The sequence below is a fragment of the Geotrypetes seraphini genome, chromosome 11, assembly GCF_902459505.1.
Source record: "Geotrypetes seraphini chromosome 11, aGeoSer1.1, whole genome shotgun sequence".
NCBI lineage: Eukaryota > Metazoa > Chordata > Amphibia > Gymnophiona > Dermophiidae > Geotrypetes > Geotrypetes seraphini.
In genome coordinates, this window is record NC_047094.1 from 48,061,022 (window position 1) to 48,081,417 (window position 20,396).

Genomic DNA, 20,396 nt, shown 5'->3' on the forward strand with positions numbered 1-20,396 from the left:
GCATTGAATGAGCTCACTCCCTGTTTCTATGTGGACAGTACACGGATTCTCTTCATACTCCTGAACACTGAACTTTGCACTGGCATTTATGCATATACTGAGCACTCAGCACTTTGGCTCCAAATGAGTTTGTTTTGCATATGCCATGATGGGAATGAACCTCACCCTAAAACAGTGGTCTCAAATTCAAACCCTTTGTGGGGCCACATTTTGGATTGTAGGTACTTGGTGGGCTGCAGAAAAAATAGTTAATGTCTTATTAAAGAAATGACAATTTTGCATGAGGTTATAAAACTTTCCTTTAACAGTTAAAAGGAAAGATATATAAACTATAAAGAATTTTACCTTATGCAAAATTGTCATAGTAGTAGTAGATGATGGCAGATAAAGACCCGAATGGTCCATCCAGTCTGCCCAACCTGATTCAATTTAAAAAATTTTTTTTTTTCTTCTTAGCTATTTCTGGGCGAGAATCCAAAGCTTTACCCGGTACTGTGCTTGGGTTCCAACTGCCGAAATCTCTGTTAAGACTTACTCCAGCCCATCTACACCCTCCCTGCCCATCCTCCTCCAAACGGCCATACATAGACGCAGACCGTACAAGTCTGCCCAGTAACTGGCCTAGTTCAATCTTTAATATTATTTTCTGATTCTAAATCTTCTGTGTTCATCCCACGCTTCTTTGAACTCAGTCACAGTTTTACTCTCCACCACCTCTCTCGGGAGCGCATTCCAGGCATCCACCACCCTCTCCGTAAAGTACAATTTCCTAACATTGCCCCTGAATCTACCACCCCTCAACCTCAAATTATGTCCTCTGGTTTTACCATTTTCCTTTCTCTGGAAAAGATTTTGTTCTACGTTAATACCCTTTAAGTATTTGAACGTCTGAATCATATCTCCCCTGTCTCTCCTTTCCTCTAGGGTATACATATTCAGGGCTTCCAGTCTCTCCTCATACGTCTTCTGGCGCAAGCCTCCTATCATTTTCATCGCCCTCCTCTGGACCGCCTCAAGTCTTCTTACGTCTTTCGCCAGATTTCTTTAATAAGACATTAACTATTTTTTCTGCAGCCCTCACATTTAAAGTTTAATATCTTTTCTTTCTCAAAACTGACACATTTCAATCACTATATTGAAAATAAAATCATTTCCCTACCTTTGTTGGCTGGTGACTTTATTTTTCTGTGCTTTTCACTTTCTGCCTTACATTCATCTTTGGCATTAATTTAATATTCAATTTTTCTGCTTTCTTTTCAAAATCTACGTTTCCATGTCTTCCCTTCCCTTCCTATCTCTCTCTTCTTCCATCCTATTTCCATGATCTGACATCTCTTTCCTTCCTTTCTCTCCCTCCCTCCTTCCTTCCTTTCCCCTGGTCTGGCATCTGTCTCCTTCCCTCCCCCCATGCCCTGGCATTTCTCCATCCCCTTCCATGGTCTGGTATCTCCTTTCCTTTCCTCCCTTCCATGACCTTGGCATCTCTTGTTCCTCTCCTCTCCCTTGTCTTCCTTCCCTCTCTTTCCCCAATTGGGTGCAGCAGCAACAGAAGCAGCATTTCCCTTCCTCCTTTTTTGTGCAGCAGAAGCATTTCTCTTCCCCTTTCCCTCCCCTTCCTTTTCCCTGTGCAGCAGCAGCAGCATTTCCCTTCCCCCTTTCCTGTGCAGCAGAGGCATTTCTCTTCCCCCTTTCCTCCCTCTCCCTTTCCCTGTGCAGCAGCAGCAGCAGCAGCAGCATTTACCTAGGGTCCCCCTTTTCTATGCAGCAGAAGCATTTCTTTTTCCCCTCCCCTTCCATTCCCTTCCTTGTTGAGCAGCAGCATGTCTGGCCAGCTCCCTTGCTCAGTTGATCGCTCCATTCAAAGCCGCGGGTTGCGGCTCCTCGTGAGATCTGTACCTGCGTCAGAAACCTCTCTGATGTTGTGACGTCAGATAGGCTTCCGATGCAGGAGTGGATAGCGCGAGGAGCCGCCACCCCCGGCTTTGAACAAAGCAATATTAAGCCACATGGAGTGTAATATAACAACGCTTAAATTAATAAGGCAGGAAGATGCTTATTTTAACCTATTTTATACAGACATAATGAGGTGGCTATATGGCAGCTGGTCCTGATAAATAGTATAAAAAAGTTTCTGTTACTGTACATGTGCTAGAAGGTCTGCGAGAGCTGCCACACTCACATTACCCCTCTCCTCAAGTCACTCACCATCCGCTTTCGAATACAGTTCATACTCCTCTTACTGACTTACAAGTGCATTCACTCTAGTCTCTCAATATCTCTACTCACTTATCTCCCCCTATGCTCTCTCCCCACCTCCTGCGTGAACTCCGTTCAGCAGGTACATCCCTGTTATCTGTACCCTTCTCCTCCACTGCCAACTCCAGACTCCGTCCCTTCTTTCTTGCTCCTCCCCACCCTGAGATGTCCTGTCTGTCTGTTCAAATTAGATTGAAACTCTTCTGAGGAGGGACTGTCAATTGAATGTTAAATGTACAGTCCTGCATATGCATTTCGGTGCTATAGAAATGATAAATGGTAGTAGTAGTAGAAGAAAAGATTTATTCATCAAAAGAAATTGTTTAAAAGTAAATGGTGACCACTCTTTCACAAATATTTTTGTAAATATAGGCTGATGAGGAAATCGGATACTATAATCATTATTGGATAATTCGTCCTTATGTTATCTTTTGTTGGTCTTCAAAGAATCCTTGAGGCACTTCATTACACACTATTCTTTCTTTTGAATTAATTCCATTAATCACTATTGTTTTGTCGTATGTCAGTCAACCAGCTTTTTATCCCGTGACCACCCAGGTTGATCAGTTTGTTTATAAGTCTTTTCTGGGAAGTAGTCTCAACGGCATTTCTATACCTGCCTCTGTGCTTGAAATATGCCCCTTGAAATTGGCTCTGTGTCTGAGTTGTACTCACTCTGCCTGCCACTGTGTCTGTCATATGGCACCATTGTTTGCCTCTGTGCCTCAGATAGCTCTTGTATTCACCTTTCTACCAATGATGGGTTCTTGGTTCTCGAGTGTTACACCATTACTTTCAGTGAACTATGAAACTTTTTTTTTCAGTATGTTTGACGTACAGTACTTATTTATTTTAAAAAGATTATCTACTGTCTCCCCAAACTTCATGGAACATCCAAGACAGTTTGCAAATTAAAAATATCCAAAAGTTTTATTTAAAAAACACATTACCTCCCCCCCAATAAAATAAATTAAATAACCCCAAATACTCTGCCCTCAGCCCAGCCTTATATTCCATAGCATCACCAGCCTGACAAAATCCCACCATACCATTTACTACATACCTAATGAAAAATTCCCATTACCACCTCAACAAAAACAAGTGGGCTTCCAGTTTAAATAAAAGTCGACCATTTTCCTAAACCTCAAAAGGACTGGCTTCTATGTAAGGTTCTCAGCCCAACCAACAAAGTTGGGGCAGTCTCCATCAATGGCTATTTGGAATGAAAAAAGTGGAAAATCACTAGACTAAAGCCCTGATTCTATAAAGGGCACCTAAGTCATGCTTAAAGTTAGGCGTGCTTTAGGCATCAAAACATATATTGCATGCAAAACCTTCTTTTTGTGGACAAACAGCAATGCTATTTGCTAATTAGAGGAAGAGATCCATTAACTGAAGCACAGTACATGAAGGCTGCCAAGCAAGTGGAGCATGCTTCATCCAAGGCAAGACAAATTATGGGTTGCATATGCAGGGGTTTCATCAGCCGTAAGCCTGAAGTCATTATGCCATTGTATAGATCCATGGTGAGGCCCCACCTGGAATACTGTGTGCAATTCTGGAGGCCGTATTATCGCAAGGATGTGCTGAGACTGGAGTCGGTCCAGAGAATGGCCACCCGGATGGTCTCGGGACTCAAGGATCTCCCGTACGAAGAACAGCTAGATAAATTACAGCTATACTCACTCGAGGAGCGCAGAGAGAGGGGAGACATGATCGAGACGTTCAAGTATCTCACGGGCCGTATCGAGGCGGAGGAAGATATCTTCTTTTTCAAGGGTCCCACGGCAACAAGAGGGCATCCATGGAAAATCAGGGGCGGGAAACTGCGCGGTGACACCAGGAAATTCTTTTTCACTGAGAGGGTGGTTGATCGCTGGAATGATCTTCCACTTCAGGTGATTGAGGCCAGCAGCGTGCCTGATTTTAAGGCCAAATGGGATCAACATGTGGGATCTATTCACAGAGGAAAGATAGGGGAGGGTCATTAGGGTGGACAGACTGGATGGGCCGTGGCCCTTATCTGCCGTCTATTTCTATGTTTCTATGTTTCTATGTTACATGAAAAAAAACAGCTTTATGTTTCTTGCTAAAAAGCTACCCTTTTTTTCTCACTAAAGATTGCTCCAATGAGGTCATTCTTGAAACAGGTGGATTCAGTCAATATAGCACATGACAAAAATATATAAATTGCATACATAACTTCATTTGCAAAAGGTTAAAAACAGACAAAAAACCCAGATACAGACCTTAGCATGGCTTCTACTTCATTGCAAATGGAAGTTTGCAGCTGTGATATGATAGCGTAGGGATCTGCTAAGCTATCATATCACAGGGCAGTCAGAGACACTTGCCTGGCAGCTGCTATAGCTCATAGCTCAATAAGTAAAAGCCCTGTGTTCCTCTTCCAGAGGTCATGGGTTTGAATCCCAACCAGCTTCCCCAGCACATATTTTAATGTGGGATTCTACCTTGCAGGTGCACCTTGATGATCTCACAATGAGGTCACCATTGTGCAACTGCAAACCTCCATTTGCAATGAAGTAAAAGCCATGCTAAGGTCTGTATCTGGTTTTTTTTTTGTTTGTAACCTTTTGCAAATGTAGTTATGTATGCAATCCATAGGTGCCAGAATGGGGGGAGGGGGGCACAGGGGCTGTGGCCTCCCCAAAAATTTGATCCCTAATAGTCCAGGGGAGGAGCAGGCTGGAGCGAGCTTTCTGCACTCCTGACTGCTGCTAATCCGGTTGGTGGCAGCTGATTTCTTCTGTCGCTGAGCGGCAACCAGCAGGAGCGTGCTTTGACACTGCCTGCTCATCAGCTTCTTTAACTGGATCCCGCAAATTCTCACAAATCACGAGAATTTACAGGAGCTAGTCAAAGGAGCCGCTGATCTCCGAGCAGGCAGCACCAAAGCATGCTCCTGCTGGTTACCGCTCAGCGGCAGAAGAAATCAGCTGCCACCAATCGTGAGGAGGTAGGAGGATGGGGCAGGGTGCACTGCAGAGCCTGGGAAGGAGGGGGGCTAGATGCAGAGCCTGATAGGGATTGGGAGGGAAGGGAGCTGGGTGCAGAGTCTGACAGGGAAGGGAGGGAAGGAAAGAAGGAAGGGGGCTAGGTGAAGAGCCTGGCAGGGGTTGGGAAGGAGGGAAGGAAGGAAGGAAGGAAGGAGGCTGGGTGAAGAGCCTTACAGGGGAGGGAGGGAAGAGGGCTGGGTGCAATGCCTGACAGGGGAAGGAGGGGGGATGGGTGCAGGGTCTGACAGGGGAGGGGGGGCTGGGTGCAGATCCTGGCAGGGAGAGGTTGTGTGTAGCGGGTAAGGAGTTGGGAAGGCAGGGAGAACAGATGCTCAGGGGGTTAGGAAAGACAGATACTGCATGTACTGGGAGAGGGTTGGGAAGGACAAATGCATGGGCTGGGGGGGCTTAGGAAAAGAGGAAAAGAGAGATGCTGCACAGGTAGAGTAGTGGGAAGAGAGAGAAATAAATGCTGTCAGTGGGGGAGGGAAAGGAACGGAGAATTGTTGGACATAGGTGTGTGGCGTGAGAGGGAAAGAGAGATGATGTATATGGGAAAAGGAAGAAAGAGGGAGAATTGTTGTACATGATAATGGTGGAGAGGAGGGATGTAGAAATGTTACACTGGGAGGGAAGAGAGATGACCCAAAGAAGGGAGAGATGTCAGACCACTGAAATGGGAAGAAGAGAGAGAGAGAGAGATGCCAGACCCAGAATGGAAGGGAAGGAGGGGAGAGAAAGATGCCAGACTACAGAAAGGAGAGGAGAGAGATGTTAGACCTTGGGAAGAGGGAAGGAAGGAGAGAGAGATGCCAGATCATGGGAGAGGAGAGAGATTCCAGGCTATGGGAAAGAGAGGAGGAAGATGCTAGACCATATGAGTGGGAGAAGGGGGAAGACAGAGATGTCTGAACATGGGAGAGGGATGAGATGGTGCATAGGGATGGAGGGGAAGGGGAGACAGAGGGAGGAGATGGCGCACAGCGATAGGTGTGACAGGGAAGAGATAAGAAAAAAATGCTTCTTATGGATAGATGGGAGTAGCGGAGAAGAAAGAAGGAGGAGATGATATACATGGATAGATGGGAAGGGAAGGCATGGAAAAGTAGATTTTGAGAAGAAAGCAGAAAAATGGAAGAAAGTTGAATGTATGGCAGAAAGTGAAGGAGAGAAAAACAGCAAATGGATTAGGTGGCCCTGGATACACAGTTAAGAGCACAGACAGAAGGATGTGCAACTAGAGACTGGGAAAGATGGTTTGAAAACCAAAATCACCAGGCAACAAAGGTAGGGGAAATGATTTTATTTTCAATTCAGTGATTGAATTGTGTCAGTTTTGAGAAATTACATCTGCTGTCATTTTGTACTGTTCAGGAAGAAATGCATTTGTTTCTATTTCTTTGCGGTTGTACTGCATGGAAAGTCTTGAGTCTTAGGGTTTGGTTTGTATATATTAGTACTTTTAGTTTGTGGTTCTGTATTTGCATAGGGGTTATCTGTGTCCTGCATGTGTGACCAAAGTTCTAGTAGGAATGAATGTTGAGAAACATACAATGTGCTTTGCGTAGTTTATATTTGTGGTTAACCATTATGTATTGTTAATAAGATTATATTGTGTGTTTATATGAAAAATGAATGGAAAAATGGTATTACAATTAGTACTATTATGGGGGCGGGATCTGGGGTGGAGCTTGTGGGCCCCCCCAACAAAAAAGCGTTCTACTATCTATGATGCAATCTATATATTTTTGTCATGTGCTTTATTTGCTGAATCCACCTGTTTCAAGAATGGCCTTTAAGTGAGAAAAAAAGGGTAGATTTTTAGCAAGAGGGAGAAAGAAAATCCAACGTAGTCTGCAGTAAACAACAGCAACCAGAAAACAACAAACAGACTGCAGACAATGTACAAGATGCAGGCGCTGTTTATTAGTAAATGCAGTAACATACACAACCTTATAGCCAACCAAGGGACCCGACACGGTCCGTGTTTCGGATGACACGCCTTCCTCAGGGGTCCATGGTGGTTAAGGTATAAAGCAAACTGCGTAAAAGATAACAAACACACGCCAATCACGATCAAATGGGGTCAAGCATTTGATCGTGATTGGCGTGTGTTTGTTATCTTTTACGCAGTTTGCTTTATACCTTAACCACCATGGACCCCTGAGGAAGGCGTGTCATCCGAAACACGGACCGTGTCGTGTCCCTTGGTTGGCTATAAGGTTGTATATGTTACTGCATTTACTAATAAACAAGATTTTTAGCAAGAAACATAAAGCTGTTTTTTTTTCGTGTGCTGTGCTTCAGTTAATGGATCTTTTCCTCTAATTAGCAAATACCATTACTGTTTGTCCAGAAAAATAAAAGGTTTTGTGTGCAATATCTTTGTATTGATGTTCCCTGTTTATGTGGTGGCTTATTAAATGTATTTTGAGCTTAATAAAGCAAAAATAAAAACTCAGAGAGCTTTTAGCGGATTGCATTCAGAACGTCCAAACTGTGCCTAAGTTCCATCCTTAGAACTCAGGTCTAAATGAAGCCTAAACTATGCTCAATGGTAGGCTTCCTTACAATGCCTATACGACCTAGTTTTACAATTGCTATGCAGTTTGCTTGCTTACTCTGTAGCACACTGGTTAAACCTACAGCCTTCTACCCTAATGTTGCTGGTTCATATCCCAGTCACTTTGTCTGATGGAAGAGAAATAAATGAAAGCATTAAACAGATCCAACTCCCAGTATTACAATTATAATGAAAAACAGCATAAAATCACCATTCTAATAACATAATAATAAAATATTATAACATTAAGGACATTGAACGTCTAAATTTCACCTAAAACCTGATTCTCTAAAGGATGCCTAACTTAGGTGCCTTTTCGCATTTTGCAGAATCAGGGCCTAAGTGCATAGCCTTTGATGGACATTGCCCCAGCCTTGCTGGTTGGGCTGAGAACTTTTCAGTGGCCCCTCGTATATATACCACCCAAGGCAAACTATTCTATAGCTTGGGTTCCACTGCAGAAAATTGTCATGCTCTAAACCTTGTTAGTCTCAGCAGATAATAGTAGGTACTTGTAGCAATGCCTCTCGATTGGAATGTAGTTCTCTCCCTGGTATGTACATGTCAACTCTGGACCTCCTTCTCCTGTAGCCGTAGAGGCCAGCATCAAGGCTACAAATTAGCCTTCTCCATTATCTGTAAGCACTGTGACCACTCTAACAAAGGACGAGTACTGGTATGTCTCCCACTGTGCATCATTAGCCAAGACATGAGTAACCCCTCTCAAAGTCAAGAAAGGTTTCGATCAGTATGCTAATTTTAATTTCCAGTACAAGCTTTTGACCATAGAGACAATCTGGGAACTCAAGAACAATGCATCCATCCTAACCCCAGATTAGTTATGGACTTTCAAAGGGTGATCTAGAATAGGGTTAACATGTAAAGCTTACCTAGGCTAGAATATCTGTTTTCTGGCAATTAAGTACCAACTAACTCTGTTGTGTCTGCTTCCTGTTGGATCAGGTATACATTCAACCTTTTTACTGCCACGTCTGGATCCTTATGCACAGGCACATATAAACACAAAAGAAATCTGAAGGCCTGAATTAAACTTCCTAAAATGTGAATAAAAATATTAAAAAAGGAAAGTATATACAGATGAACCCCCATATCTCATGTCATCACTGCAAACATGGGTTTTTGCCATTTTTTTACTCAAACATATCTCAAATGACCTTTTCCAACTTAGGTCAGAACCCTCCAAACCCAACTTGCTTCTTATATCCAGCAAAATGTCATAGTCCACCAAATCAAAAGTGCTCAATAGGTCCTGTAAGATTACTTATCCAAAGAGAAACAAATTCCATCCAAAACTTTCCTACACGAGTACTTAAGTAGTATAGTTTAATCCTGCTTCTATAGGCTGCAAATGATCCGCTCAATTTCTAAATTTCTGGAGCCAAAATCATTAAATATGTTAATACACTCATTAATAATCGCAAAACTCGATTGCTGTAATTTCCTACTAATAGGCATCACACAAAAAGAAAAAAGCGCCTTCAGATAATTCAGAACGCTGCCGTCAAACTGATCCATAATGGTAAAAAATATGACCATGTAACACCCTTTCTAGTTAAATCTCACTGGCTTCCAAATAACCATCAAATCACTTTTAAAATTCTACTTTTATCATTTAAAACCCTCTCTACAAATGAAACACAATTCATTGATAAACTAGTCATCCCTTATAATACTTCACATTCACTTCGGTCTTTAAATCAAAAGCTTCTAACAGTCCCTTCTTTGAAAATTATTGAGACACGACAACACGATATATTCTCAGCGATGGCGCTGCAGCTCTGGAATTCTATGCCACAACATCTAAGAGAGGAAATCAATTTGACCCGTTTTAAAAGTAATTTAAAAAGCTTCTTTTTTAAAGATGCTTTTAATCTTTAAAATACGTTTGGTTCTTATACAAAATTCCTTTTCTAATTGCACCCTTTTCCCCCCCCCCTTTTACCTCTTCTTTCTCTTTTTAGATTCCCCATTCTATTGTTCTTTCCATATATATCTCTCCTCTGAACTTTAAAAATACTTAATTGTAGCTCTATCCCCTCTCCCCTTTTTGTATTAATTTTAATTTAATTCTTATATACCGCTAATAACCGTGAGGTTTCTAAGCGGTTTACAAAAATGATGCATTAAAAGATACAATAAATAAAAATAAATAAGATAGGTATTTGGAATTCCCTAACTGTCCCAAAGGCTCACAATCTAACTAAAGTACCTGAAGAAACAATTTATGAAAAGTAAAGATAAAAATATAAAGACAGAGGTAGAGATAGAGATAGAAATGAATATTCCAACAAGATGGCGGCCAGTTAGGTCATCTTCTGTGCTGTCTCCCTTGTCCTGCTTTTGTTTTTGTTTTATTTTGCCTTTGTTGATTTTTCCTTTAAATTTCTTTTTTGTTGTTTTTTTGTTCTGTCTCTGCTGTTTTCATTTGGGACTTCCAGTCTCGTTGGTGTTTGCTTCTTTTGAGCTCACCTACTGATTTCCAGTTTGACAGTTGCTCCGATCTGGCAGCTGAGGGAGCCGTTGCCTGATGCCTGAATGGTTCTATGGTGGCGGTTAAGAGTTGAAGAATTGGGTCCTGTTTCTTTTCATGGTGGATGGGAGAGTTCTGGCTTTCGGCTCCTTGTGTTCATGTCCAGCCACTAGCGGAGAGGAGTGTGGGAGCACTGCTTCGCCCCCTCCCGAACCAGCATAGGACCAGCTCCGTTGAATTCAACTGCAACAACGGCGTGCTGAGGGCAGATGAAGGCAGGAGCCAGCCCACGCCGCCACAGAGGGCTACATCGGACCAGCATGCAGGTCGGTCGAGCCAGCTCGACCTCCTCCCCATTACCAACAGGGAGAGGAGATTAAATCTTTTCTCCCTGTTAGGTCGTGGGAGAGGCGGAGCGGTGATCGCACTCCTCTCCTGAGCGGGCTGGCGAAAAGATGTCAGCCCGCTACTTGAAAGCAATCTTTTTTTTTTCCTTGCTGGGTCGTGGGAGAGGCGGAGCGGTGCTCACACGCCACTCCTGAGCTGACACTCTTCAATATTAATATGAAGATCTACATGCGGTGGAACTGTGACCAGGTGCTGGAGAGAAGCTCCCAATACTGCTGCTGGTCTCGGTGAGCCGTTAGCACTGCTTCTTTCAAAGTGTTCTCCCCTGCTGGATCGGGGGAGGGGTGTAACTGTGATCAGGTGCCCTGCTGGAGAGGGGCTCCCGATACTGCTGCTGGTCTCGGTGAGCCGTTGGCACCGCTTCTTTTGAAGTGTTCTTCCCTGCTGGATCGAGGGAGGGGTGTAACTGTGATCAGGTGCCCTGCTGGAGAGGGGCTCCCGATACTGCTGCTGGTCTCGGTGAGCCATTGGCACCACTTCTTTTGAAGTGTTCTCCACTGCTGGATCGGGGGAGGGGTGTAATTGTGATCAGGTGCCCTGCTGGAGAGGGGCTCCCGATACTGCTGCTGGTCTCGGTGAGCCATTAGCACCGCTTCTTTCTGTATGTCCAATTGTCTACCCCATTATTTTACATTTTAAATTGTGTGTAAAAACATATGTTTATATTTTATTAATCTTTGATTTTTGTATCTCGCTTAGTAAAATTACATAAGCGATTCATCAAAGTCCAATAAAAACTTGAAAACTTGAAACCAATAAAGATTCTGTCCCAAAACGCACCTAAAAACTTACCTGACTAGAGTCTAACCCCCCTACCAAAAATACCACCCACCCCCTACTCAGTGGTCTTAGGCAAATAGGAGATGCTGAAATATATTTATTTTATTTATTTACTAGCTGTTCACCCAGTGTTGCCCGGATATTTATTTATCCCAATCTTCCGGTATCGATAGACTTGCATTCAGTGATTACGCCTGGTAAAATGGGAAATATTTGATTGTTTATTTCAAGGACATCTTCATTTTTAGCAGCAAGAATGGCCTCTCTTTATGGGGCTGAACTTGGACTTAAACGGCATTAGGAGTGTCAGTATTAATATCAGTGAGCTCGAAAACTATTATACACTAATATCTGTTGTTTTTTTTTATTATTTTTACATGTCACCCCCTTTCCACAAGAGTGTCCCTCTCTATGGGGCTGAACTTGGACTTAAACTGCATCAGGAGTATCAGTATTCATCTCAGTGAGCCCAAAAACTATGACACTATTATCTGTCATTTTTGATAATTTTTACATCACCCCCACAGTATTTTTTCCCAGATAGTAAGTCATATGTATACCAAGGTTGGTTAAAATCTCTCCATGCATTTCAGTTATGCTGGAACATACATACATATACACACACACACACACACACATACATCTGATTTTATATTTTATTTATTTGTTCATTTTTATAGCCCGTCCTCCCAAGAGCCCAGAACGGGTTACAATAAAATAAAAATAAAAGTAAAAAATTAGGTACCTGGAAATTCTGTTTTCTATACTGTCCTCTCACAGGAGCTCAAAATGGTTTACATGAATTTATTCAGGTACTCAAGCATTTTTTTCCATCTCCAGGTGGGCTCACAATCTATCTGATGTACCTGGGGCAATGGGGGAATTAGGTGACTTGCCCAGGGTCACAAGAAGCAGTGTTGGTTTAAACCCACAACCTCAGGATGCTAAGGCTATAGCTTTAACTGCAGCAACACACTCTCCCCCCCCCCCCTCAATAATTCTCATATCTAGTAGGATGCAACTAAACCTTTTCAAGACAAATTATTTCAACCAATTAGGTAACCATTTCTGTGACAATAAAATGTTGGCTAGTTCCCTCAATGACTCCAGTTAAGCACCTAACCATCTAAGATAGGAAGAGGATCCTGGGTATCAGAAATTATTCTTCGTTTACATAGCAGCTTACTTAATTCCAGCAGAGTGAGATAGCAGCACTGATCCAACAATCCCCTTCAGCCCTTCCCAACTCCCCTCCCTTAATCTCTATAACCTTCATCATCTCTTCTCTTTTCTTCTCCTTCCCTTCCACATCTCATAAGGCAGGGGTGCCCAACACGTCGATCGCGATCGACCGGTCGATCGGGAAGACAACGCCAGTCGATCTCGTGTTGCCGTTCCAATCGGCCGGCCGATCAGCCTTCCTCTCCCCAAGGTTCCCCACCGGAATCTCCCCAAGGTTCCCCACGCACACTCATTCTTGCTGCGCCCTTCCTGCCCGACTGCCAGAACCCGTCTTCCGACTGGGGGATGAAGTCACTTCCTTTGGGAGAAGGCGGGAGGGAGGTCTAGGGAAGTCACGACCCTTGAGAGCTGAGCGCCGGCTGCCCCTGGCGGAATTGACAAGCCAGACTGGAGAAAGGCGGTCAGGAGCAGGAGGTGCTCTGCCCAAAAATGCCGGAGTTGCTGCTGCTGCTCTGACGTCTTGAGCCTGAAAATGGGAAGTTGAGTGTCGTGCTAAAAAGAGACTGGAACGGCTCTCATGGAAGACTGGCTTTTTTTCTTTTCTTTTCCTCGGCCCTGGGGATCCAGAGATTTGGGCCTGCAGAAGCCTAACGCTGACCAGCATTCCTCTCCCCGACATCAATTCTTACATCGGAGAGTAATTTCTGGGCCAGCCAATCGCTGCCTGGCTGGCCTGGAACTTCCTCTCCGACATCAGAATTGAAGGGGAGCAGAATGCTGGTCAGTGCAAGGCTTCTGCATGCAGAGCTTGGGGGGCGGTGGCTTGGAGGCCTGTTCCCCGGTGGCGACGGCAAACCCAGTGGCTTGGGGGAGGGCAGGGAGAAAGAAACAAAGGGGGCAAGCAGGGAGACAGAAAGAAAGTGGGCATGGAGAGAGAGAGAAAGAAAGAACAGGAGGCAGGGAGAAAGAAAGAAAAAGTTGGGGGAGAGAATGAGGTATGGAAGAGAGAAAGCATATAGGAGGCTGAAAGAAGGAGTGGGCTGAAATCAGAAGATGTCAGAAGAAGTAATGTAATGTAATTTATTTCTTATATACCGCTACATCCGTTAGGTTCTAAGCGGTTTACAGAAAATATACATTAAGATTAGAAATAGGAAAGGTACTTGAAAAATTCCCTTACTGTCCCGAAGGCTCACAATCTAACTAAAGTACCTGGAGGGTAATAGAGAAGTGAAAAGTAGAGTTAGAGGAAAAATAAAAATAAAATAAACATTTTAACAAGATTTTAGTTTCCAGAAAAAGGGCTTCTTCAGGGAAGAGACTTGGCCGACAGTCCCAGGATGTCTATGTCTCCTCCCCTGCGATGTTCTCCCATCCATGCATTCCCTCCCAGACACACTGCCCGTGCCCCAGCCGCTCCAAGGAGGCTGCCCCAGATGAGGCCCACGATGAATGCAGGATTCTCTCCTCTGCGGGAAAGCCGCCCGGAGCCGACAGTCGATCTTCATAGCGGATTGCAGGGGGGGAAGAGTTCACACTCTTGGTAGGATCGGGTCTGTGTTCTCTCGGTGGTTGTGGCTGGTCTCGTTGCTGCTTAGGTGTAAAAGCAGTTGATCTCCACTGCTGCTGATATTTAAAAGCAGGCAGATTGATCTCTCCAATGGACTGCAGGGGGAGGAGTTCACAATCCTGGCAGTGCAGCCAGAGTGAAGTGAGAAGAAGTCAGAAGAAGAAAGTGCAACCAGAGACTCATGAAATCATCAAACAAAAGTAGGAAAAATGATTTTATTTTCAATTTAGTGATCAAAATGTGTCTGTTTTGAGAATTTATATCTGCTGTCTATATTTTGCACTATGACTCCCTTTTACTAAACCACAATAGCGGTTTTTAGCGCAGGGAGCTTATGAGCGTCGAGAGCAGCGTGGGGCATTCAGCGCAACTCCCTGCGCTAAAAACTGCTATGTGGTTTAGTAAAAAGGGAGGGGGCTATATTTGTCTATTTTTGTATGGTTGTTATTGAGATGACATTGCATAGAGTCATCTGCCTTGACCTCTTTGAAAAAAACCCGGAATATGAATGATAATTAACATTTTCTCTGCCTTTCAGTGTGCTTTGTGGGGGTTTTAAAAATTTTTTATTGTTGGTAGATCATTTTGACTTGGTCATTTTAAAAGTAGCTCGCAAGCCCAAAAAGTGTGGGCACCCCTGTCATAAGGCATATATCTTCCCCTCTCATTGCTGCAACATCTCAATTTTTGAAACAAAAATCTGCTAGACGATCCACATATGATCCCGCTCTGTATCCTTATTAAAGGAAATCACAATATCAGACTATTTCCTTGATTATGAGTCTTTACTGCCTAATTAATCAAGGCAGAGAAAAGCTTTTCTTAGCTTTGCAAATCAGAAACTAGTGTGCACTCTTTTCTCTACCTTTTTCTCTCTCGCCCCTATTGAATTTTTCTATACCACCACTCAACACATCTCACCTGACCTTTTTATCTTTCAACTGCTGCCTAATCTAGCTTACGTTTATCATGAATACATCTCTTCTTTAGCAGGGCTAGCTTATTCAGAACTGGGGGCAACTCATTATTTATTTATTTTTAATAGTTTTTATTGAGGAGCCAATAGTGAACAGGAACAACAGAACCACAAACAGCCCTTACACAGAAGGGAGCGAATATGTAAACAATCGTGAACAACACAATGAGATAAACATCAACAAACTGATCAACTCAATCTTCCTAACCTAGGGCATATCATTGATTTCTTATTTTGGAAAAAAAAAGAACTAAATAAATGAAGCCTAAGGTTGTCCTTGTTGAGTAAGTTTTCCACCAAAACTGAACCTAAACATTAAAAAAATTCAACACATTTAAACTATCTGTATCTCTAAGAAACTTTGATCCAAACAGAAGATCTAGGGATCAGTTTTTAAATGGAGTTATATGGAAGGCTATCAATAGATTTTTAAAAGGATATACAGGTAAAGGGCAAATCCATAACAGAGTCCATATTTTCATGCCACTTATAAGAATAGCCTTTCTGGGTCAGACTAATGGTCCATCTAACCCAGTATCCCATCTTTGTGGGGGCCAATCCAAGTCACTAGTACCTGGCAAAACCCCAAATAGTAGCAGCATTCTATGCTATCGTCCCTTGTCTGACTCAACAGCAGACTATGAACTGTTCCTCCAGAAACTTATCCAAAACCTTTTTTTTAAACCGGCTACATTAACTGCTCTTACCACATCCTCTGGCAATGTGTTCCAGAGCTTAAGTATTCTCGGAGTGAAAAAATATTTCCTCCTATTGGTTTTAAAAGTATTACTCTGTAACTTCATCGAGTGTCCGCTAGTTTTTGTAAATCCTGATGCAGTAAAAACTCAATCCATTTATACCCATTCTACACCACCATATCTCCCCTTAGCCATCTTTTTTCTAAGCTGAAGAGCCCTAACCTCTCTAGTCTTTCTTCATACGAAAGGAGTTCCATTCCATTTTCATCTTGGTCGTTCTTCTTTGAACCTTTTCTAGTGCATCTCTACCTCAGCACCGCCCCACCTCTGTCCCCAGGAACAGCAATATATATGATATCTATATTATGAACCTGTAGTGCATACTTTTCTGCATCTTTACCCCTGAGCAATTTTATAACTTGAATATATAAAATCCTGTTCTACAAGACACTTATAAAATTAGCAATACTATACTTCATTCATAATGTGCTTTGTAAGATAGATAAAAATTTGGTTCCTCTCCAAGCAAATAGTTTGTACTGTGCTCTCTGGAGCCACCTACTGACAATAGGATAAAAATTCCCTTGTATTGACTTGGTTACAATATTATGAGAATCTTATTTGGAGAATCACTTGAAAGTAGGAAGATAGAGGTTAAGTCGTCTCCTTTCATTGTCTCAGATACAGACTTAAGGCTTTATTTATTAATGTGTATTAATGCCATGAAACACTAGTTGACACAAGATCAACCCTTTATTTGGCATTGTTGCTCAGAAGCAACAGATGTTTTCTCTGGCTCTTATGGGAGATCTGCATCGCCAAATGCCTGGTACTTGGCATTGTTGCTCCCGTTCAACATCAAGTTACATAAAGCAGCCATTTCACCATCTGCCAATTAAAGGGTTAATTATTCTCAATGGATCCTATTTACTAAATAACTCATGTTAATCACATTAACACATATTAAATGCAAATGAACATATGCTAAATGCAAATTAATGTGCATTAAAAGTGAATACAGTACAAGAATTTCACAAGAGAATTGTTTTTTGAATAAGAAATTCTGCTGCCTCTCTGTAAACTGCTTATCACTAACACCTTCCTCTTTCAGATGTATTGGGGATTTATGCAGATTTAAATATTTGACTTTTCTAAATCCAAGCACAAAATGAGTTACCATTCAGGTACTATAGCTATTTCACTGCCCAAAAGGACTGTGGATTTGTTTTTGAATTTTTAGATTTAATTAGCTGTTTTTCCAAATCCAGGAAGAGCAGTTACCATATATACTAGAATATAAGTTGATCCGAAAATAAGTCGAGATCCCAATTTCCCCCCCCCCCCCCCAAAAAAGGAGGAAAAATGGTTGACTTGAATATAAGTTGGGCGGCTTAATATTCAAGTGCCCTGCCAGGATCTGCACCCAACGCCCCCCTCTCTCCCCTGTCAGGCTCTGAACCCAGCCCCCTTTCTGCCAGGCACTGCACTCAGCCCTCTTCCCTCCCAGGCTCTCCACCCTATCCTCCCTCCCTGCCCTGTCCATTGTACCTCCTCTGCTGCTGGATTCCCTGGTGGTCCAGAGGTATAGTGGGCAGGAGCAAGCTTTCCGTGCTCCTGCCCCGCTGCTAATCCGGTCAATCGTCGTGAGTTCCGGCTTCAGCCACTGAGCGGTACTGAGCAGGAACGCGCTTTGGCACTGCTGCTCAGTGGCTTCCTGAATGGCTGAAGTCATGGTGTGAAACATCAAGGATAAGTTGTATTTATTGATATTTTCAGGGCCACAGATAAGTTGGATTATGAGATAGATTTGCATGCATAATACTCGTGTGCTAATCTGTCTCTTAAATATTCATTAGGCATATCCTGAAAACTTGAACTGTACATGGCCATGTACAAGGACCAGAAACTGACTAATGAGTATCAGGAAATATTTTCCTACAAAATGTCCTACTAGAGGAGGCAGTGGAGAAAAAATGGAATGGAATTCCTTAAATGGAAAAAATAAGATGGAATTAAGTCATTGGGAAATGTACTACCCTGCTAATAGGCAATGCCAGATTTTTCACTAGAAACTGGACCATGAGGCGACCTGAGTGAGAAATGCTTACCCTCTTTCTTCTGGTCTTTTCTCAGCCTGGTTGTGCAGAAGCACTCCCCTCTTTCCCTTTACTCTGCCAGCCCTGTATCTTACTCCCCTCTTTCTCTTTACTCTGCCAGCCCTGTATCTCACTCCCCTCTTTTCCTTTACTCTGCCAGCCCTGTATCTGCTCCTTTCAGGGTACCTCATTTTAGTTACCTATTTGGCCTTGCAGGCTTTCCCTCCACTGTGTCCCACCCTCACTGATGCCACTTCCTATTTTCTAACTAATGGGACGCTATGATGGGAGCCACGAAGGCAGCGAAAATAGGTTGCTGTGGTCGCCAGGAAGTCATAGGAGGTTTAGAGAAAGGGGCAGCTACTAGTCCACAAGTAATAACAATAATAGTTTTATTTCTTATATACCGCTATACCATAAGTTCAAAGTGGTTTACAACAAGTTACATACAATGAGAGTAAGAGATGTTTACAACAAGAAGTAAGAGAGTATGGAGTATGGTTAAAAAAATATGTATTTTATATATCCACGGGTGGGGAGATAGTTGAAGGTGAAAGATGGAAGAGCCCACCCAAGTTAATGCTGAACCTATTCAAAATACCAGGTCTGGCTACGCCATTGCACTGCATGCTTCCATTTCACAAGCAATAGCAGGACAGCCTCTTCACACAGACACTTCTCGCCAACTGAGTTGAAGAAAGAGAGTTCAAAGAACAAATGTTTAACACATCAGTAAGAACATAAGAATTGCCATACTGGGACAGACCAAAGGTCCATCAAGCTTTGTATCCTGTTTCCAACAGTGGCCAACCAGGATCCCAAGTTCTCGGCAGAAACCCAAATAGTAGCAACATTCCAGAGCTGAGATTGTGATGTCATAATGTCTCATTCCACCAATGCCTCATCAGTGATGTCTCAATGGCTTGATTGCCCTATACTTAAGAACATAACAACACATGAATAGCCATACTGTGACAGACCGAAGGTCCATCAAGCCTCATATTCTTTTTCCAACAGTGGCCAACCCAGCTCCCAAGTACCTAGCTAGATCCCAAGCAGTAAAACAGCGTTGCTGAATTATGGAGTTGGAGGCCTTACTTTTCATTCAGCTGTTATACAACCTACACACACAAATGTCTGACACACCCATGCCCTACCTTTGCATCTCCCACTGTTCACAATGCATTTAGGCACTTGGCTGGATTCAGTAACTGGTACTCAAAATTTGGTGCTGAACAGAACGGTGCCCTGTAAAGAATAGTGAGTAGTGCCACTCAAGTTTGGGAACGAGGAGTTACACCAACTGAAACCAGGTGCAAATTCCAGCACGCAAGTTGGACATGGATCCAGATTATTCTAGAACAATGCGCATTTTAAGGGAATGCCCTTGACTTGCCCTTGTCCCTCTTTGCAGATCTGTGCAGAAAGATTTAGGCACTATTCTATAAATGGGCATGTATGTGGAATTTTTGCATGGATCTGCCATTTCTGCCCCATTTGGGCACCTTGCATCCATTATAATGCTTTTCCATGCCAAAGTAGCACCAACTGTTTGGCACCATATATAGAATTCCTCTGTATGTGACTTGCGTGCTAATTTTATAGAATATCACTGTGCATGCACCTAGCACTTATTTATACATATAAATGCTAGTATTCAATAAGCTTAGCATACAAATGGTGCTTCTATTTAGGTGTTAAGGTTATAGAATTAGGGTGTTAATGCCTCCTGATATTTTAAACAAAAAAAGCACTTATAAATACAGCAAGCTGAACATATAAATGCCTTTTGAAAATTATTTCTTTTTTAGCCAGTGACATACAGTTATAATGAGAATTCTACAACAGGGGTGTGTGTGTGGTTTTTATTAATGGGGAGAGGAGGCAGAAGGTGGTGAATGCACGTTCTGGAAATGCAGGCACTTGGGACTTCTCTTTCTGTCAGGAGTCAGCATAGCTCTCGTTGGAGTATCTGTCTCTGCAATGGATGAGTTTCTATAAATAGAAGCCTAGTCCCCTTAAAGCTGCCCTGTTCCCTACTCACGTAAAGAAAAATGTTCACTGAAGTCTGCTGATTACATTGGCAGGAGCCGCAAAGACTGTATCTACAGAGTGCATGCTGATGGGAGGAGGCTATATTTAGATCTGATGTTTCCTTCCAGATGGCACTGCGGTGCCCTGGAGTTATTCATGTATTGTGAGGAACTGTGGTTAAAGGAAGACTGAGGAAGCTACCTCAAATTTCCTGAGCTCCAATGCTTTCATTATTCCCCTGTTCCCACAGACATCCAATGCCCCAGTACAGAACTAACCTCCAAAATCTGTTGTTCAGTTTATTAACTCTCTCCCTTCCATAGCT